This window comes from Adiantum capillus-veneris, chromosome 8 (genome assembly GCF_014529385.1).
Source record: "Adiantum capillus-veneris isolate H3 chromosome 8, ASM1452938v2, whole genome shotgun sequence".
In the NCBI taxonomy this organism is placed as follows: domain Eukaryota; kingdom Viridiplantae; phylum Streptophyta; class Polypodiopsida; order Polypodiales; family Pteridaceae; genus Adiantum; species Adiantum capillus-veneris.
Genome location: NC_140938.1, coordinates 137,187,039 through 137,210,015, shown reverse-complemented (window position 1 = coordinate 137,210,015; position 22,977 = coordinate 137,187,039).

Below are 22,977 nucleotides of genomic sequence, written 5' to 3'. Positions count from 1 at the left end.
TACTCTCTCTCTCTCTCTCTGGTTGGGTTGGCCAGGAGAGCGCTCCATCACATCTCCTGCAGTACTACGAAGGCTCTCGCTTCTGAAGGCGGCCTTTGCCCAATTTGCTCTCACGGCTCATCATCTCATGCCTCATGAGTATGGATTTTCACAAAGGACGGGCGTAATTAAGGATGATGATAAGGGTGCAGCCTTCTCAGGAATCTCTCACCTATATATGCTTACCTCTGCTAAGTGCGCAGAGAGAGAGAGAGAGAGAGAGAGACCTATGTGTGTGCATGCGCGCGCCGCTTTGGGGGGACTGGAGGTTCGAGAGCCTCATCTATAAGTGACACAGGGTCACTGTGGAGGGATCAATGATGGGCAATTGATCGACGGGTGCAAGAAATTTAGGACGTTGGATCTCCGCAGTAGGGGCATAGCAGTTTTACACACACAGGCTTCGCTTCTGCTCAGTGATATACGCTAGCTCAAATGGTCAGGGTGGAGCTCTGCAAAATGGACGCTCAGGGTTCGAAGGGTAGCCGAGACGTGGGGGAATCCCACGTTTTTTGCATGATCGATCAAATCTACGTCGTTGATCCCTTCACTTCACCCGCGTCACATAGCGACGAGAGGGTCTAAGACAAAAGAAGGGAAGGGTAGGCATTCAATATAAGTGATGGACTTATTGTACCTCAAAGTGGGACCTTGCTTAATCGTGGCACACACCTCAAGATGCCACCCTCAGTATGATGTAGCTTACACCTCAGGGGCGTTGCCAGCACCTCAAGGCCTCTCCCGAAGCAGTGCGAGTTTGACAAGGATATCTTTAAGACCTCCTCTATGATAGAAATCTTTCTTCCTTAGGATTCCTATTGTCATAAAATCTAATATATAACTAACCCAAATGTATTTCTTATATTAAATTGATCATTTAATGTGGGAGAATAAACAGGATCAAGAGTTAGAATATAGACATGTGCTTATGGATCTATCTCAACATTGGGCCAAAGTCAATGGGTCCAAATGAGAGATGGTATGTCAAAGAGCAATGCTAGATAATGGAGCTTGAAAGACCTTAGGGTTATCTTCATTAAAGACCTCCAAAGGTTAGTGTTAAGAAGTCCCTAGACCTAGGACCTTAGATAAGCTAGGGACGTGCTTGAGGTGGGAACCCGGCCCAAGTTTTAGGTGCTTGTCATGCTTGTTGACTAAGGTGTTTGAGGTGCTTAAGGTACTTCATGACTAATGTGCTTAAGATGCTTCATAACTAAGGTACTTGAGGGCCTTAAGGACGTGTCCAAATGATCCCTATATGTGGGGGGGTGAGCCCTACAAGTAGGGGCATGAGAGAGAGACACACACACCCTCACTCAAGGCAAGCCTAATCTAAAAGAGGCAACAAGGATACATGTCAAGCTCCTCTCCATGTTGCCCTCATAAGGTGCCTAGAGCCTATTGGTTGACCCTTAGAGAGGTCCAATGAGGATTTAGCTAATTAAACTAATTGTTTAAGCATTAATCAAGCCCTCTCTCTCAAAAGGAAAGGAGTATAGGTGCTTGATTCCTAGTATACCACTAGATCCTTTCTATCCTTGTCAATTCATGTCCATGCTATAAACATTAGAGAGAGGTTGGGATCTAGGAGGGCCTCTCTATCTGTCATGAGATTATGAAGGTGATTAACATGTTGATGAATAGGTGCACGTTATGTGTGCACAAATAGTGGGTGTATAAGAGAGGTATAAGAGTGGTCAAGGATACCCTTCCTAAAATAGGAGATGGATAGTTTTATGACTTTTGGCCTCCATAACTCCTACATACCATCTTAGATTTGAGTGGTTAATATAAATCTATGATATATACACTGAGCTCTTCCCATGTATATGTTGCTTGATATGGTTTTATCCATTAGATTTTAGCTTTCATTTTGGGTAGAAATTAGAATTCAAATAAAGTAATTGTTTTGCATGTTTGAATTCATAAGATGTCCTTTGATTCTTTTTTAATATTTAATGTTTGAATCCTTTATGTTGCCAAATAAAGAGGTCCTTCCAGACCTCATTCTCTTCCTAATGAATTCTTATTCAAACTAGTAAAACGACGTCGCCTTCGGCGGTGACATGGCCCCTCTTACCCTCAAGCTCTTCACTCTTGACAAATTTCACAAAAGAAGATCAAGAAAATTACTCTCTCTTCTTCTCTCTTTCTTATCTCCCCAATGTTCTCTCTCTCTCTCTCTCTCTCTCTCTGTCTCTCTCTCTCTCTCTCTCTCTCTCTCTCTCTCTCTCTATATATATATATATATATATATATATATATATATATACATACATACATACATACATACACACACACACACACACATATATATATCTTTCCCACTCTCTCTCCTCTCTCTCTCTCTGTGCTTTTGGAATTGTAATGGATACCCATAGAATGCGGGAATTGGCATTGATGAACTAACAAGCAAAGCCGATGCTTTACTTCTTGTTGGAACCTGGGAGCATGATACACAAAGGATTAAAGGCTTGGAGAATTACAATGTACATTCATGATATGGTCAAAGAATCTTAAGCAACGAAGAGGAAAAGAAGGGGTAGAATGTATGGTTAAGAAAGGATTTGAAGATTTTGTATCAATTGTGAAAAATGACAAGTACAAACGTTATGTATGGCTGAAAATTATGACACCAAAAAGAGCACCCATTTTTGTAGCCGGTTGCTACATTGCTCATCATGATTCTTCCTTTTGTGCTTACATGGATAGAGATCAACCATTTTTTGATTTAGAAGAGGACATTGCTTATTTCAAAGGTGAAGGTGATGTTATTGTATTTGGGGATATGAATGCTCACACAAAACATTGCAACATGGTACTCAACAATTTGATATACAATACATTTCAAGGGAGTTGGAGGAAGTTCACTTGTATGATCGTTCTTCAATGAATGAGAAAGAGCCGGATCATCATGGAAAATTACTTTTACACATGTGTAGTAGCACGGGTATGCTCATTGCCAATGGTGTATTTTTGTGGACTGGAACCAATGGATTTACATGTAGGAGACATAATGGGGATAGTGTGATTGACTACAGTGTTACTCTCCGAAGCCATCATGTATCACATAAAGAGCTTTATGTTTGGCCAATGGACCCCAGAATCCGACCATTACACCTTATGTATTGACCTTTCATGTAGAGAAGCAACTAAGCATGATAATTTCAGCCAATGGAAAGAGAAATTATCACTATGTATGGATTTTAAATGGGCACCAATGTACATTGAAATGGTTGAGCAAAAACTATGGATGAAGAAGCTTCAATATGATGCACCATTGGAAACTAAATGGGAAGCTTTCAAGAAAGTTATTTGTTCTTGTGCCTAAGAATGCTTTGCTATAAAGCATCTTCATGGTATCAGCAAAGATAGATCATGCAAAAGGTGGTTTGATAAAGAATGTCAAGATGCTAGAAAGTCCTTGATAAAGCTTGATACAGCTATGGACAAAGACAACTATCAAACTCATTTGCATACATACAAGGCATTGATTCAAAAGAAGAGAAGAAGATGGAAAGTAAAGCAACAACTTTTTCAAGTCCAAGAAAAGGCACATACATGTGGAAGATTTTGGAGAAATTTGAGGGGCAAGCGGGTTGAGAATTTTGGTAACTTGAGTCTTGTGGATATGTACACACATTGTAATTATATGAGCAAGAAAATGCTGAAAAAAGACCATTTTATGGTTCACTCCCATGTATGCCCTCGTTTTTTACTATTGAGGATGCATGTGGTGGGCTTGAAAAGTTGGCCACTCGCAAAGCGGGAGATCTTCAAGGTATCAAGCTGGAGATGATCAAATGGACGGGAGATTTTATCCATGAGTGGATGTGTGATATGTTCAATCTTGCACTTCAACATGGTATGCCTTATTATTGGAGTACTAATTGGGTTAAGACTTTGCACAAAGGAGGGGATGTATAGAATGTAAACACCTACCGGACCATAATGATTGGGTTTCTTATGGTAAAGTTGTTTGGGTGCATAATGGAGATGAAATTGAGTGATTGGGCTGAAGATAATGACAAGCGTGCAAAGGGACAAGCGGGTTTTCGTCGATGCCATAGCACCATTGATCATCTTGTCACTCTTCGTGTTCGCATGGAGGAAAGCCGGTTGAAAGTCAAGCAATTGTATTGTTGTTTTGTGGACTTTGAGAAAGCCTTTGATATGATTCCACGTAACAATTTGTGGAGAAGGATGGAAGAAATCCAAGTGCCAAGTGAGTTTATGCTTGTGTTTTTCGAATCCATGAGAAGGTGATTTGTCAATTGCGCATGGCAAGAGAAATTTCAGAATTTTTTGTAAGCACTATTGGGGTTAAACAAGGATGTCCGTTGTCACCAACTCTCTTTGGTCTATGCATTGATCAATTGGGGTTAAACAAGGATGTCCGTTGTCACCAACTCTCTTTGGTCTATGCATCGATCAATTGGAACAAATGGTACTTGACTTTATGCAAGAAGAAGGCATTGAAGAGGTTACTATTTGCAATGCGGTAATCATGGTTTTGTTGTATGCGGATGATGTAGTACTTCTAGCACACACTTTAGAAGATGCACAAAAGCTTATGGTTGTCCCTGAAAAATTTTGCTTGCATAGTGGGCTGATTGTGAATGAATCCAAAACAAAGGTTATGCTTGTGAAAACCAACCGTAAGGAGAATCCATGCATTGTGTACAGCAATGAGACACTTGAAGTTGTTGAGAGCTTTAAGTACCTTGGCCTTGAGGTTCCGTCCAATCACAAGTGGCATGAATGTGCTATGCGTCATTTGGAAGCGGGAAAGAGAGAATTTTATGCATTTGAGAACATGTGTCATGCGGGAAACATCAAGTGTTGGGTTCTCAAGAAGTATCTTTTTGATGCATTGTTGACACCGGTTCTTCTTTACGGAGTTGAAGTGTGGGGCAGGAGCATCTCAAAGTCTACCTGGAAAGAGTTTGAGAATGTCCAACAACGTTTTCTTACAAACTTTCTCCAAGTGAAGACACAAACAGCATATATGCTCCTACTTCTTGAGTCAGGATGTCTTCCAATTGAGGTTATAAGCATGGAAAGGGTTGTGGAGTACATGATAAAGATGTGTCAAAGCCCCTCACATCGACTTCCTACAATTGCATGGGAAGCAAGCAAAAAAGTTCAAAAGACTCATAAAAGCAAGATCTTGAGCACGAGATGGATGCAAGACATAAATGAGTGGTTTGGGAGATGGGATGCATTACACTTGCTACATGATGCTTCAATTGACTCCCAAGTGAATGAAGCTTTTCTACAACGCCAATGTATTATGGCTTGGGAGAAATCCGATGGGTCACGCTTCATACAGTACACCACCTATATTTCCCCCAACTACAAAACCATGTTCTTTGCTAAAAGAGGAAACCGTACTCACACTTACATGCTTGAGCCTATCGTCGGCAATACGCACTATCACAGCCATTCGGCTTAGCTCCCATTTCCTTCGATGCGAGATAGGGTGTTGGGGCAATAAAGAAGAGTCAAATCGACCATGTACATTATGCTCACTGCAAGTTCGAGAGTCTAGGTACTACACACTACTAGAGTGCTCAGCATTTGGTCACATCCGAACTTGCTTCTCTCACATTTTCAGCCATGACTTAGACCTACACACTTTCCTCTCCCAGCCAAAGTGTGGGCTCCCCATTACGACTCTCATCACCACAATTTTCGAGCATCGAGAGTCACTCATCAGCCTTACACATACTACATCACATGTAATTTTGGTCCCATAGGTCATCTTTGACCTCCGAGAAAGATAATAAAATCTCTCTCTCTCTCTCTCTCTCTCAAGCTCTCTGTCTTGCTCTCCCTCTCTCTCTCTCTCTCTCTCTCTCTCTCTCTCTCTCTCTCTCTCTCTCTCTCTCTCTCTCTCATTCGACCACGTCAATCAACTTCAAAATCTAAGCTAACAGCAGTGTTAGGAAAAAATGTGTCTCAACTTAATATCGTGTCATTTTCTATATGCAGCTCTCTCTCTCTCTCTCTCTCTCTCTCTTTTTCTCTCTCTCTCTCTCTCTAGCTGTCTTTCTCGCTCTCCCTCCTCCTCTCTCTTTCTCTATCTCCCCAATGTCCCACTCTCTCTCTATAGATAGCACTTTGTCTCGCTCTCCCTCTTCCTCTCTCTTTCTCTATCTCCCTAGTCTCTCTCTCTCTCTCTCTCTCTCTCTCTCTCTCAATCACACCTGACCCCGGTTGAGGGCAAGGGAAAAAGGAAAAACCTCGGCAGCAGCATGGCCCCTCTTACCCTCAAGCTCTTCACTCTTGACAAATTTCACAAAAGAAGATCAAAAAAATTATTGTCTCTTCTTCTCTCTTGCTTATCTCTCGAGTGTCCCCCCCCCCCCTCTCTCTCTCTCTCTCTCTCTCTCTCTCTCTCTCTCTCTCTCTCTCTCAATCATACCCGACCATCTCAATCAACTTCAAAATCTACGCTGAGAGCAGTTTCGAGAAAAATGTGTCTCAACTTAATATCATGCCGTTTTCTATCTGCAGCTCTCTCTCTCTCTCTCAAAAGCTCTCTGTCTCGCTATCCCTCTTCCTCTCTCTTTCTCTATCTCCCTATTCTCTCTCTCTCTCTCTCTCTCTCTCTCTCTCTCTCTCTCTCTCTCAGTGAAACACATGTTTTGCAAAAGATCTAAGAAGGGTAGCACCAAGAAGAAATGGTTCGACATGTAATGTAGTCAAGCTCAAAAACACTTGCTAAGGTTGGATGCAAGCAAAGAAAAGGAAAGTTACTTGGAACATTCACACACATACAAAGCACTTGTTCAAAAAAAGAGGAGAAGGTGGGAAGTAAAAAAAAAACTTCTTCTAGCGCAAGAGAAAGCACATGCATGTGGCAAGTTTCGGCAAAATCTAAAAGGCAAGTGTGTTGAGAGCTTTGGTGACTTTACTCTCGAGAATATGTATATACATTGCAAGAACCTCTATGAGAAACCCAATGTTTATAAGATGGAGTGTTGTAGCTCCCTTCCATTTATGCCTCCCTTCTTTACCATTGAAGATGTATGTTGCACGCTTGAGAAACTTGCTACCTGCAAGGCAGGGGACCTTCAAGGTGTCAAGGCTGAAATGATTAAATGGACAAGCAAGAAAACACGATATTGGATATGCGATATGTTTAACCTTGCACTTCAACATGGCATGCCTCATGATTGGAGTGAAAATTGGATCAAACCTTTGCACAAAGGAGGAGATGTAAACAATGTGAACAACTATCGCACTATAATGGTTGGTTCTTTGATGGAAAAGTTATTTGGATGTATCATGGAGATGAAGATAAGTGAATGGACTGAAAAGAATGGCAAACGTGCGCTAGGCCAAACAGGTTTTCGAAAGCATCATAGCACTATTGATCACCTTGTGACTCTTCGAGTCCTTATGGAAGCGTCTCGATTGAAAGGAAAAAAGTTGTATTGTTGCTTTGTGGATTTCAAGAAAGATTTTGACATGGTACTGAGAGGAAAGTTTTGGAGACGTATGCAAAGCCTTCAAGGGCCCATAGAATTTATGCATGCAGTCTTTCGCATCTACCAAAAAGTGATATGTCGACTACGTATGGGAGATGGAATTTCAGAAATTTTTTGCAAGCACCATTGGTGTCAAACAAGGATGCCCACTTTCCCCAACCCTCTTTGGGCTACTCATTGATGAATTGGAATGCATGGTTCTTGATTTTATGCAGCAAGAAGGCATAGTATTAGAGGTTAAGATTGGAAATGCGGTGATCATGCTTTTGCTTTATGCCGATGATGTAGTGCTCTTGGCACATACCTTAGAAGATGCACAAAAGCTTATGAGTGTCTTGGAATGCTTTTACCTACATATCGGGCTGATCGTGAATGGATCCAAAACCAAGGTTATGCTTGTAAAGACCCTCAATGATGAAAATCCATGCATTGTATACAACAATGAGCAACTTGAAGTGGTAGATAGCTTCAAGTACCTTGGCCTTGAGGTTCCATCCAATCATAGATGGAAGGATTGTGCAATGCATCGCTTGGAAGCCGGAAAGAGGGCTTATTATGCATTTGCGAATATGTGCAATGCTAGAGAGATCAAGTGCTGGGCTCTCAAAAAGTACCTCTTTGACACATTGGTGACACCGGTGCTTCTTTATGGAGTGGAGGTGTGGGGCGGTAGCATGAGGAAGTCTACTTGGAAAGAGTTTGAGAATGTCCAAAAGCGTTTTCTTGCCAACTTTTTCCAAGTCAAGACACAAACACCCTACATGCTCTTACTTCTTGAGTCCGGATCGCTTCCCATTGAGGTCTTGGGCATGCAAAGGGTTGTGGAGTACATGCTTAAGACACAACGTAGCCCTTTGTATCGACTTCCTAGAATCCCCTATGAAGTAAGTCAAAAGGTCTAAAAGATATGCAAGAGCAAAATACTAAGTTCGGGGTGGATGCTTGTCATCAAGAAATGGTTTGGAAGATGGGATGCATTTCACTTGGTCAAGGATGCGTCGATCGACTCCCAAGTTATGAGGCCTTCTTACAACGCTAATGTATCACGGCTTGGGAGAAATACGGAGGTTCTCGCTTCAGCCATTACAGCACACACATTGCCCCAAACTACAAATCTCTCTTTCTCCGAACGCGATAACCGAACCCATCCCTACATCTTTAAGCCCATCCCATTGAGTGCAATCCAAACCATTGCCTCCATTTGTCTTAGCTCCCATTCTCTACGCTGTGAGACAGGACGTTGGGGCACTGGCGAGGAGTCTCATCGACTTTGCACCTTATGCCCTCGTCATGTATGAGAGAGTGAGTACCACACACTACTTGAGTGCTCAGCTTTTGATCACATTAGGTCCTCTTTTCCCCATATATTTAGCCATGAGCTCTCCCTACATATCTTCCTCTCCCGACCACGATGTGGACTCTCTATTGCGACGCTCATTTCAGCCATTTTTGAGCATCGAGAGTCACTTATGACCTCCACTCACACCACGTGACATGTTCATTTGGTCCCATAGGTCATATTTGACCTCCGTTGTCGATAATAGAACTATCTATCTATCTATCTATCTCTCGTGAAGAGGTTAATATACCATTTCATTCATCTCCATATCTCTCTCTCTCTCTCTCTCTCTCTCTCTCTCTCTCTCTCTCTCTCTCTCTCTCTGTCCATCACACCCGACCACGTCAATCAACTTCAAATTGTTAGTTGAGAGCACTGTTAGGAAAAATGTGTCTCAACTTAATATCTTGTTGTTTTCTATTTGCAACTCTCTCTCTCTCTCTCTCTCTCCTCCTCTCTCTTTCTCTATCTCTCCAATGTCCCACTCTCTCTCTATAAACAGCTCTTTGTATCGCTCTCCCTCTTCCTCTCTCTTTCTCTATCTCCCCAGTCTCTCTCTCTCTCTCTCTCTCTCTCTCTCTCTCTCTCAATCACACCCGACCGGTTGAGGACAAGGGAAAAAGGAAAAACCCCGATGGCGACATGGCTCCTCTTACCCTCAAGCTCTTCACTCTTGACAAATTACACAAAAGAAGATAAAGAAAATTACTCTCTCTTCTTCTCTCTTTCTTATCTCCTGAGTGTCCCCCCCCCCCCCCCCCCCCCCCCCCCTCTCTCTCTCTCTCTCTCTCTCTCTCTCTCTCCATCACACTCAATCACGTCAATCAACTTCAAATTCTTAGTTGAGAGCACTGTTAGGAAAAATGTCTCAACTTAATATCGTGTTGTTTTCTATTTGCATCTCTCTCTCTCTCTCTCTCTCTCTCTCTCTCTCTCTCTCTCTCTCTCTCTTTCTCTATCTCTCCTATGTCCCACTCTCTCTCTATAAAAAACTCTTTGTCTCGCTCTCCCTCTTCCTCTCTCTTTCTCTCTCTCTCTCTCTCTCTCTCTCTCTCTCAAACACACCCGACCGGTTGAGGGCAAGGGAAAAAGGAAAAACCCCAGCGGCGGCATGGCCCCTCTTACCCTCAAGCTCTTCACTCTTGACAAATTACACAAAAGAAGATAAAGAAAATTACTCTCTCTTCTTCTCTCTTTCTTATCTCCGGAGTGTCCTCTCTCTCTCTCTCTCTCTCTCTCTCTCTCTCTCTCTCTCTCTCTCTCTCTCTCTCTCTCTCTCTCTCTCTCTCTCTCCCGCTCGCTTGCTCTCAATCACCCCCGACCATGCGAATGAACTTCAAAATCTACGCTGCGAGCAGTTCTGGGAAAAATGTGTCTCAACTTAATATCGTGCCCGTTTTCTATCTGCAGCTCTCTCTCTCTCTATAGCTCTCTTTCTCTCTCTCTCTCTCTCTCTCTCTCTCTCTCTCTCTCTCTCTCTCCCTCCCTCTCTCTCTCTCTCTCTAAAGCTCTCTGTCTCGCTCTCCCTATTCCTCTCTCTTTCTCTATCTCCCCAGTGTCCCTCTCTCTCTCTCTCTCTCTCGTGAAGACGTTAATATACCATTTCATTCATCTCCATCTCTCTCTCTCTCTCTCTCTCTCTCTCTAAAGCTCTCTGTCTCACTCTCCATATTCCTGTCTCTTTCTCTATCTCCCCAATGTCCCTCTCTCTCTTCTTGGATTTGATAAATATGATGTGCATTCTTTGATGTGGACCAGAAATGCAAAGCAACGTAGATGCCGAGGAAGCGTAGCATGTATGATCAAAAAGGGTTTGAAAGATGTTTCCATTGTCAAAGAAGATAAGTATAAACGCTACTTATGGATGAAAATCTGCCCACCCAATGGTCAAGTCATGTTTGTGGTTGGTTGCTACATTCCTCACTATGACTCCAACTTTTATGCTCGCTTGGATATGGATAGAGATCAACCCTTTGTTGAACTAGAGGAAGACATTGCTCATTACAAGGACCAAGGTGAAGTCATTGTATTTGGAGACATGAATGCTCGCAGAAATAGGTTACAACACGACACACAAGAAGTTGACATGCCGCATGTCTCAAGAAGAATGGATGACTCATACATGTATAATCGAAGTTATAATGATGCAAAAGAATTGGATCACTATGGAAAGTCACTTCTACATATGTGCAATAGTACTGGAATGCTCATTGAAAATGGTGTATCTTTATGGCAAGGCGCCAATGACTTTACATGTAGAAAGGACAATGGTGATAGTGTGATCGACTATATGTTGTTTTCGGAAGCTACTATAGAATGCATACAAAGCTTTACACTTGGTGAATTGAATCCGCAATCGGATCATAGGATGCTATGTATTGACCTCAAGTGTGGTAAAAGACCCAAGCATGTAGCCTCCAATCATGATGTGAATCATTCATACCTATGTCTAGACTTCAAACGAGCACTTATATATGCTGATATGGTGGACCAAATGTTAAGCATGGCAGAACATCAAGAGAGCCCAACATTAGAATGCAAGTGGAAAGTTTTTCAAAGAATTAATTTGCTCTTGTGAGAGGGGATGCTTTTCGGTGAAACGCATGTCTTGCAAAAGATCTAAGAAAGGTAGCACCAAGAAGAAATGGTTCGACATGGAATGTAGTCAAGCCCGAAAACACTTGCTAAGGTTGGATGCAAGCAAAGACAAGGAAGGTTACTTGGAACATTCACACACATACAAAGCACTTGTTCACAAAAAGAGGAGAAGGTGGGAAGTCAAAAAACAACTTCTTTTAGCGTAAGAAAAAGCACATGCATGTGGCAAGCTTTGACAAAATCTAAAAGGCAAGCGTGTTGAGAGATTTGGTGACTTGACTCTTGAGGATATATATACGCATTGTAACAATCTCTATGAGCAACCTAATGTTGATAAGATGGAGTGTTGTAGCTCCCCTCCGTTTATGCCTCCCTTCTTTACCATTGAAGATGTATGTTGCGCGCTTGAGAAACTTACTACCCGTAAGGCGGGGGACCTTCAAGGTGTAAAGGATTAAATGATTAAATGGACAAGCAAGAAAACACGATATTGGATATGCGATATGTTTAACCTTGCACTTCAGCATGGCATGCCTCGTGATAGAAGTGAAAATTGGATCAAACCTTTGCACAAAGGAGGAATGTAAACAATGTGAACAACAACCACACTATAATGGTTGGTTCTTTGATGGCAAAGTTATTTGGACGTATCATGGAGATAAAGATAAGTGAATGGGCTGAAAAGAACAGCAAACGTGCGCTAGGCCAAGCAGGTTTTCGAAAGCATCATAGCACTATTGATCACCTTGTGACTCTTCGAGTCCTTATGGAAGCGTCTCGATTGAAAGGAAAAAAGTTGTATTGTTGCTTTGTGGATTTCAAGAAAGATTTTGACATGGTACTGAGAGGAAAGTTTTGGAGACGTATGCAAAGCCTTCAAGGGCCCATAGAATTTATGCATGCAGTCTTTCGCATCTACCAAAAAGTGATATGTCGACTACGTATGGCAGATGGAATTTCAGAAATTTTTTGCAAGCACCATTGGTGTCAAACAAGGATGCCCACTTTCTCCAACTCTCTTTGCGCTAGTCATTGATGAATTGAAATGCATGGTTCTTGATTTTATGCAACCAAAAGGCATAGAAGAGGTTAAGATCGGAAATGCGGTGATCATGCTTTTGCTTTATACCGATGATGTAGTGCTCTTGGCACATACCTTAGAAGATGCACGAAAGCTTATGAGTGTCTTGGAACGCTTTTGCCTACATAGCGGGCTGATCGTGAATGGATCCAAAACCAAGGTTATGCTTGTAAAGACCCTCAATGATGAAAATCCATGCATTGTATACAACAATGAGCAACTTGAAGTGGTAGATAGCTTCAAGTACCTTGGCCTTGACATTCCATCCAATCATAGATGGAAGAGTTGCGCAATGCGTCGCTTGGAAGCCGGAAAGAGGGCTTATTATGCATTTGGGAACATGTGCAATGCTGGAGAGATCAAGTGTTGGGCTCTCAGAAACTACCTCTTTGACACATTGGTGACACCGGTGCTTCTTTATGGAGTGGTGGTGTGGGGCGGTAGCATCGGGAAGTCTACTTGGAAAGAGTTTGAGAATGTCCAAAAGCGTTTTCTCACCAACTTTTTCCAAGTCAAGACACAAACACCCTACATGCTCTTACTTCTTGAGTCCGGATTGCTTCCCATTGAGGTCTTGGGCATGCAAAGGGTTGTGAAGTACATGCTTAAGACACAACGTCTCCCTTTGTATCGACTTCCTAGAATCGCATATGAAGCAGGTCAAAAGGTTCAAAAGACATGCAATGGCAAAATATTAAGTTCGGGGTGGATGCTTGACATCAAGAAATGGTTTGGAAGATGGGATGCATGTCACTTGGTCAAGGATGCGTCGATCGACTTTCAAGTTAATGAGGCCTTCTTACAACACCAATGTATCACGGCTTGGGAGAAATCTAGAGGTTCTCGCTTTAGGCATTACACCACACACATTGCCCCAAAATGCAAGTCTCTCTTCTTCTCCGAGCGTGGTAACCGAACCCATTTCTACATCCTTGAGCCCATCCCATTGAGTGCAATCCGCACCATTGCCTCCATTCGTCTTAGCTCGCATTCTCTACGCTACGAGACAGGACGTTGGGGCACTGGCGAGGAGTCTCATCGACTTTGCACCTTATGTCCTCGTCAAGTGCAAGAGAGTGACTACCACACACTACTTGAGTGCTCAGCTTTTGACCACATTAGGTCCTCTTTTCCCCATATATTCAGCCTTGAGCTCTCCCTACATACCTTTCTCTCCCAACCACGATGTGGACTCTCTATTGCGACGCTCATTTCAACCATTTTTGAGCATCGAGTCACTTATGACCTCCACTCACACTATGTGACATGTTCATTTGGTCCCATAGGTCATATTTGACCCCCTAGACTGAATGCACATAGGGCACCCTCACTGAAGAAGCAAATCTACGAAGGTCATCAAGCGTATCTTCCAGAGAATCATGTGTTACGCGACGGCTTTTTGGGAAGAGAGCCACCAAGGATGTCTGCACAAGCATGGTTAGAGCAGAAGGAGATGTGCGATGACGGATTGCCTCCAGGGATGAAGAGACTATCTCTATGGTACGAGTTACCATACTGGCCCCGACTCATGACCAATCACTTGCTCGATCCAATGCACATATTCAAGAATGTGGGTAATCTACTATGGGACCATTTGACCGGCAAGAAAGATACTTTGGGAGCCAGAGTTGACCTTAGAAATGTGGATCGTATGGAGCAATATTGGCCGCAAACAGCGTCTGATGGATCGATAAAACTCCCTAAAGCACCATGGATTTTCATAGGAGCCCAAGAACGCAAAGTAAAAGAGGCCATTCGATCTTTGCGGACCCCCACTGGCGTAATGCACTCGCTCCGAACGTGTTTTACTAAAGAAGGAAAGCTTACTGGTTTGAAGTCACACGATTGGCATAAAATGTGTCAGGTACGTTCATAGTGGTCTTTAATATCATTGCATAAAATGTGGACTTTAATATCATTGCTGCACATACTTTACAGTTTATTTTACCGGTTGCCATTGAGGGATGTTTGTCTCTCGACATCCGTAACACAATCTACAAACTTGCAAAGCTGGTGCAATGGATCTCACAAAAGGAGATCAACGTAGACTCCATACCATTCGCCAAACTAAATGCTGCGGAGCTTGTGTGCATGTTTGAGAAACATTTTCCTACTACAATGCTAACCCTTCAGGTGCATCTTCTTGTTCACATAGGTGATGAGGTGGAAATAGCTGGCACAGTTCATTCCAGATGGATGTTCTTCTTAGAGCGTTTCATGAAAACGCTTAAGGGATAAGTGCGTCAAAAGGCACGTCCGGAGGGTAGCATGGCAGAAGGTTGGTTGGTATCAAAGTCCCTAGTGTACATTGGAGAGTGGCTAGATGGATTTGATAAATCCCGGGACACGCTATGGCGAACCATAGATGATGAGCGCATATCTGGGATTGTCATGTGCAATCTCGGTGTTGAGAAGAAGATGGACGGAAGATCTAGAAGGGCTAAATCATCAACCGCTTTTGCATGCTTCACAATCCAGTGATGCAAAAGTGGATTTCACAATATGAGGATGCAAAGCAAGAGCGACAAAGGGCACGAATCGAGTGGAGACACGGAAGACGACCACCGATGCACTATCCAGCGGTTCTGGAGAGCCTACCAACCTTCATGAGCTTAAGATGGTTGCACAACCAATTGAAAAGCGCACAACAATGCGGTGACGAAGTGACTGAAGAAGAGTGGGAGTACTCTCGGGGTTGTGAAACCAAGGTAAGTTTGCAATGTACGACTAGCAAGTGACTTTATTTAATAACGTTTGAACGGCCACTCATAATCTTTGTTCGTTGTAGTATAAGTCATACACAGCAGCATGGTGTAAAGGTCGACATTTTAGGGTGGAACGAATCGACAAAAAGCGTTTTACTCAAGATTGTGGAATCATGGCAAAATTTGAACACTCTAGTCGACGATGTTCCTCTGATGCAGATCATGTGGTGGCGGAACTCACTTACTTCGGCACGCTGCAAGAGATTTTGAGGATCGATTACAGAGGATATTTTGTCGACTTGTTCGACGTGCAATGGTTCAAGATAATCATGGAGGGTCGCAACGCTACTGTGCATAGAGGAGAGTCTGGTTTTCTTGAGGTGGATTCTACTAAGAAATGGACTGACCTAAGAGACACTTTCGTACTACCCGAGCATTGTGAACAAGTAAGTATGTAAATAGTTAACATCTCCCTTTTACAAGTTATGTGCTTGAAAGCTCTCATGTAGTTATGTGGCTCTGGCAGGTAATATTTCATCCTACAAAGTCTACATCAAACTGGTGGTACGTCATAGAGGTAGCCCCTCGTAGTGCAAGGACGTATGAAGGCTACCATGTGCCAATCACAACGACATCAATGGAGGAGATCAGAGAAGATGCTCAATCAGAAGCCGCTGTGGTGGTGCCAGACGAGCATCAAGATGCTACTACTCTATATGGGGTGCATGCAGAGGAGCTACAAAATGAAACAGAGGATATGTGTTTAAACGGAGAGCTCTATATAGATATAGGAAGTTATGCTGAGTTATGCGAGGATGAGAGAGAGATCTCTTAAAGCCACAAATATTGTATTTGAACAATTTTGCTCCGTGTTGTAAAAGCTCTAGCTCTCTAAGTACCTTCCATGGTGCATAACGCTCTTTTCTACTCGCGATCACATCTTTTGATTGAAAATTCTAAGTTTTCGACTTGCCTCTTCTATCACTCGATTCATTGCGTCATTGTATTTATATGCGTCATTACGTCATTGTATTTAATGGTCTTTGCGTCATTGTCTACTCTATTCATTCAATATTAAGTTTAAATATTCATGTGTTTAATGCAGGTATGGATGATGAGGAGTTTCTTTCTTCTTTGTCACCGCAGCAGAGACAGTGGTACGTGGAGCGTCATCGCTCTGGCGCATCATCGCGCGTTCCTACACCATCCACATCTCCCTCTCTTTCGGAGCATTCGGCGCGCTCCGAAGCCTCGGCGTCAACGAGACGAGCTTCACACTCGTCTAGACACCGGCGCTCTAGTGGTGGCGGTGGCGGTTGTTGTGGGGATTCCGCCACCGATGCCTCCACACCGCCTCGTGTTCGACGAGGCTCTTTACCCTCCCCTTCTTTGCCCGCCCCCACACCAGCCACAACATCGCCATCTATGCCAGGTTTTGCACGGCTGACTGTTCCTAGAAGCTACATACCTCTACCTACTCCGCCAGGAGCCACCCCACTCGACACTCCTCGCTTCGGGGCCCAGACGCCGGTGGAGACACCTGACGTCCGTACCCCCATCGACACGCCGCTAGAGACCCTGCCGGGACACCCAGGTTCACGCGTCACCGGCCAGAGGGCTTGCCTTACTCCGTCGACATGAGCGGCGGCATCATCATGGATGATGACGGCAAGAAGGTGATCTCGCGCATGCGTGGTCTTTGCTCTCAGCTGTGTAGACACTACATACTAAACAAATGGAGTGAAGTACCAAGTGATTTAAAAAACAGAGTCATCAGCATACTTCATGATGAGTTTCCCGTTCCAACACGGGATCAGCGCTTCAATGAAGACCTGATGAAGATTCGAATGCGCGAATACTGCAAACACAAGCGTTCCGAAGTGCAAAAAGCAATCAAGAATGGGTGGAACAGGCCAGATTGGCTGGCCAAAGAAGATTGAAAGAATGCGAAGAAAGCAGCGCGCGAGAATCCCGATAAGTGGAAGCAACAAAAGGATGCAGCCAGAGCGCGAGTAGAGGCAGGGAGCTCGCACCACTTGGGGAGCGGTGGATGGGCATCATTTGAGGCCGATTTTGTAAGTCTTTTCACATTGCTCTTTATGCATGTTCGATAGTTTAGGGTTTATGAGTTTTTTAGTTCTAACATAATGAAATCTTTGTATGTTTTGACAGTGGTCGATGACAGGACGTGATCCCACACCGTACGAGCGCGAGTACGCAGGCAGGAAGGGCTTAAACGCCCTGATGGACATTCTCAGTTCTCGCGGCGGCATGGTTAGTATTAGGGTTTACTCTTTTTTATTTTTTGTATTGTTTTATAAATGTCGTTATATGTTTATACTTACTGAAAGCTGTCTTATTGTCTTTTTTTGTAGAATCCGACAGATACGCCGCTTGGACGCGATGAGACGTCTGACTAGACGACGTCAGTTTAGCCGTAGCTAGATAGCATTAGTTTAGGGTTTCTCATAGCTTATGTATCATGAGACGGATTTTATACGTCTTTTTGAACCATGTATATTATTACATTTGTCACCGTAGTTCCTTTTGCCAATCAATTCTTTATGCCTATGATGTTGTACAATTGTCATTATTACATTTGCCAATCAATTCATTTTGCCTATGATGTGTACAATTGTGAATTTTGCAAACAATGCGTCTTGTGGGTGACTATTTTGGGTCTATTATCTACCTTTGCACTTTTTTTAAAAAGTGAATCAAGTACAATATGGTTGATGGGTGGCAGGGCATTCAATGCCCTACCACCAAAAAAATATTCTCTCGGGCGTCGCTATAAGCGTCGCTATTTATGGCTCTGTAGCGTCGCTATGAGCGTCGCTATAGTCTTCTGTGTAAACGTCGCTATATGCGTCGCTATATAGCGACGCTCATAGCGACGCATATAGCGACGCCTATAGCGACGCTCTCGTAGCGACGCTCGTAGCGACGGTTTTAGCGACGCCGTGGGTTATAAAAACCCAATGTATTTCCGTCGCTAACAGCGTCACAAGAGCACACAACCTCTTGTAGTGTTTGGCATGTCTGGAATCATGGCTTATGGTGCACATCGAGTTGGAAAACAAGGAGTCCCTCGCTCGCGAGAAAGACCTATTGTATGTACCATGGATGATGAGGTAACGAGAAAGATCATCCTTGACAATAGTTGGATTTACCTCAAAAGAACGGGTTGTAATGTATATGAGGATTGCACTCTTATGCAACAAAATGTACATCAAAAAGCATATGAGGAAAGAACCAAGAAGGTCAAGTTATCATCTCAAGAAGAAAAGTCACTTGAGGAGGATGCAAGTCCACCCGACAAATAGGGACACATGATCTATGAGACCAACTCACGCTTGCGAATAAGATTTTGGAATTGTAACGGCTATCCATGGAATGCGGGAATTGGCATTGATGAGCTTACCAATGACTCCGATGTGATACTTCTTGTCGAACATGGGAGCATGATGCGCAATGAATTCTTGGATTTGACAAATATGATGTGCATTCTTTGATGTGCACCAAAAATGCAAAGCAACGTAGAGGCCAAGGAGGTGTAGCATGTATGATCAAAAAGGGTTTGAAAGCCGTTTCCATTGTCAAAGAAGATAAGTATAAACCCTACTTATGGCTGAAAATCAGCCCACCCAATGGTCAAGTCATGTTTGTGTTTGGTTGCTACATTCCTCACTATGACTCCAACTTTTATGCTCGCTTCGATATGGATAGAGATCATCTCTTTGTTGAACTAGAGGAAGACATTGCTCATTACAAGGACCAAGGTGAAGTCAATGTCTTTGGAGACATGAATGCTCGCACAAATACGTTACAACACGACACACAACAAGTTGACATGCCGCATGTTTCAAGAAGAATGGATGACTCATACATGTTAATCGAAGTTCTAATGATGCGAAAGAATTGGATCACTATGGAAAGTCACTTCTACATATGTGCAATAGTACTAGAATACTCATTTCAAATGGTGTATCTTTATGGCAAGGCACCAATGACTTTACATGTAGAAAGCGCGATGATGATAGTGTGATCGACTATATGTTGTTTTTGGAAGCCACTCGAGAATGCATACAAAGCTTTACACTTGGTGAATGGAATCCGGAATTGGATCATAGGATCCTATGTATTGACCTCAAGTGTGGTAAAAGACCCGCTCAAGTAGCCTCCAATCATGATGTGAATCATTTGTACCTACGTCTAGACTTCAAATGAGCACTTATATATGTTGATATGGCGGATCAAATGTTAAGCATGACAGAGCATCGAGAGAGTGCAACATTAGAATGCAAGTGGAAATTTTTCAAAGAACTAATTTCAAAGAACACATGTCTTGCAAAAGATCTAAGAAGGGTAGCACCAAGAAGAAATGGTTCGACATGGAATGTAGTCAAGCCCGAAAACACTTGCTAAGGTTGGATGCAAGCAAAGACAAGGAAAGTTACTTGGAACATTCACACACATAAAAAGCACTTGTTCAAAAAAAGAGGAGAAGGTGGGAAGTCAAACAACAATTTATTTTAGTGCAAGAGAAAGCACATGCATGTGGCAAGTTTGGAAAAATATAAAAGACAAGCGTGTTGAGAGCTTTGGCGACTTGACTCTTGAGGATATGTATATGAATTGCAAGAACCTCTATGAGAAACCCAATGTTGATAAGATGGAGTGTTGTAGATCCCTTCCGTTTATTCCTGCCTTTTTTACCATTGAAGATGTATGTTGCGTGCTTGAGAAACTTGGTATACTACCCGCAACGCAGGGGACCTTCAAGGTGTCAAGGCTGAAATGATTAAATGGGCAAGCAAGAAAACACGATATTGGATATGCGATATGTTTAACCTTGCACTTCAACATGGCATGCCTCATGATTGGACTGAAAATTGGATCAAACCTTTGCACAAAGGAGGAGATGTAAACAATGTGAACAACTATCGCACTATAATGGTTGGTTCTTTGATGGAAAAGTTATTTGGATGTATCATGGAGATGAAGATAAGTGAATGGACTGAAAAGAATGGAAAACGTGCGCTAGGCCAAGCAGGTTTTCGAAAGCATCATAGCACTATTGATCACCTTGTGACTCTTCGAGTCCTTATGGAAGCGTCTCGATTGAAAGGAAAAAAGTTGTATTGTTGCTTTGTGGATTTCAAGAAAGATTTTGACATGGTACTGAGAGGAAAGTTTTGGAGACGTATGCAAAGCCTTCAAGGGCCCATAGAATTTATGCATGCAGTCTTTCGCATCTACCAAAAAGTGATATGTCGACTACGTATGGCAGATGGAATTTCAGAAATTTTTTGCAAGCACCATTGGTGTCAAACAAGGATGCCCACTTTCTCCAACTCTCTTTGCGCTAGTCATTGATGAATTGAAATGCATGGTTCTTGATTTTATGCAACCAAAAGGCATAGAAGAGGTTAAGATCGGAAATGCGGTGATCATGCTTTTGCTTTATACCGATGATGTAGTGCTCTTGGCACATACCTTAGAAGATGCACAAAAGCTTATGAGTGTCTTGGAACGCTTTTGCCTACATAGCGGGCTGATCGTGAATGGATCCAAAACCAAGGTTATGCTTGTAAAGACCCTCAATGATGAAAATCCATGCATTGTATACAACAATGAGCAACTTGAAGTGGTAGATAGCTTCAAGTACCTTGGCCTTGACATTCCATCCAATCATAGATGGAAGAGTTGCGCAATGCGTCGCTTGGAAGCCGGAAAGAGGGCTTATTATGCATTTGGGAACATGTGCAATGCTGGAGAGATCAAGTGTTGGGCTCTCAGAAACTACCTCTTTGACACATTGGTGACACCGGTGCTTCTTTATGGAGTGGTGTGGTGGTGGGGGGGGGTAGCATCGGGAAGTCTACTTGGAAAGAGTTTGAGAATGTCCAAAAGCGTTTTCTCACCAACTTTTTCCAAGTCAAGACACAAACACCCTACATGCTCTTACTTCTTGAGTCCGGATTGCTTCCCATTGAGGTCTTGGGCATGCAAAGGGTTGTGAAGTACATGCTTAAGACACAACGTCTCCCTTTGTATCGACTTCCTAGAATCGCATATGAAGCAGGTCAAAAGGTTCAAAAGACATGCAATGGCAAAATATTAAGTTCGGGGTGGATGCTTGACATCAAGAAATGGTTTGGAAGATGGGATGCATGTCACTTGGTCAAGGATGCGTCGATCGACTTTCAAGTTAATGAGGCCTTCTTACAACACCAATGTATCACGGCTTGGGAGAAATCTAGAGGTTCTCGCTTTAGGCATTACACCACACACATTGCCCCAAAATGCAAGTCTCTCTTCTTCTCCGAGCGTGGTAACCGAACCCATTTCTACATCCTTGAGCCCATCCCATTGAGTGCAATCCGCACCATTGCCTCCATTCGTCTTAGCTCGCATTCTCTACGCTACGAGACAGGACGTTGGGGCACTGGCGAGGAGTCTCATCGACTTTGCACCTTATGTCCTCGTCAAGTGCAAGAGAGTGACTACCACACACTACTTGAGTGCTCAGCTTTTGACCACATTAGGTCCTCTTTTCCCCATATATTTAGCCATGAGCTCTCCCTATATACCTTCCTCTCCCAACCACAAAGTGAACTCTCTATTGCGATGCTCATTTTAGCCACTTTTGAGCATCGAGAGTCACTTATGACCTCCACTCACACCATGTGACATGTTCATTTGGTCCCATAGGTCATATTTGACCTCCGAGTACGATAATAGAACTATCTCTCTCTCTCTCTCTCTCTCTCTCTCTCTCTCTCTCTCTCTCGAACATGTGTAATGCGGGAAACATCAAGTGTTGGGTTCTCAAGAAGTATCTTTTTGATGCATTGGTGACACCGGTTCTTCTTTATGGAGTTGAAGTGTGGGGCGGGAGCATCTCAAAGTCTACTTGGAAAGAGTTTGAGAATGTCCAAAAGCGTTTTCTTACAAACTTTCTCCAAGTTAAGACACAAACACCATATATGCTCTTACTTCTTGAGTCGGGATCTCTTCCAATTGAGGTTATGGGCATGGAAAGGGTTGTGGAGTACATGATAAAGATGCGTCAAAACCCCTCACATCGACTTCCTACAATTGCATGGGAAGCAAGCAAAAAAGTTCAAAAGACGCATAAAAGCAAGATCTTGAGCGCGGGATGGATGCAAGACATAAAGAAGTGGTTTGGGAGATGGGATGCATTACACTTGCTACATGATGCTTCAATTGACTCTCAAGTGAATGAAGCTTTTCTACAACGCCAATGTATTACGGCTTGGGAGAAATCCGGTGGGTCACGCTTCATACATTACACCACCTATATTGCCCCCAACTACAAAACCATGTTCTTCGCTGAGAGAGGAAACCGTACTCACACTTACATGCTTGAGCCTATTCCCTTGTCCGCGATACGCACTATCGCAGCAATTCGGCTTAGCTCCCATTTCCTTCGATGCGAGATAGGGCGTTGGGGCAATGGAGAAGAGTCAAATCGATTGTGCACATTATGCTCACTGCAAGTTCGAGAGTCTGAGTACCACACACTACTAGAGTGCTCAGCTTTTGATCACATCCGAACTTGCTTCTCTCACATTTTCAGCCATAACTTAGACCTACACACTTTCCTCTCCCAGCCAAAGTGTGGGCTCTCCATGGCGACTCTCATCACTACAATTTTGGAGCATCGAGAGTCACTCATCAGCCATACACATA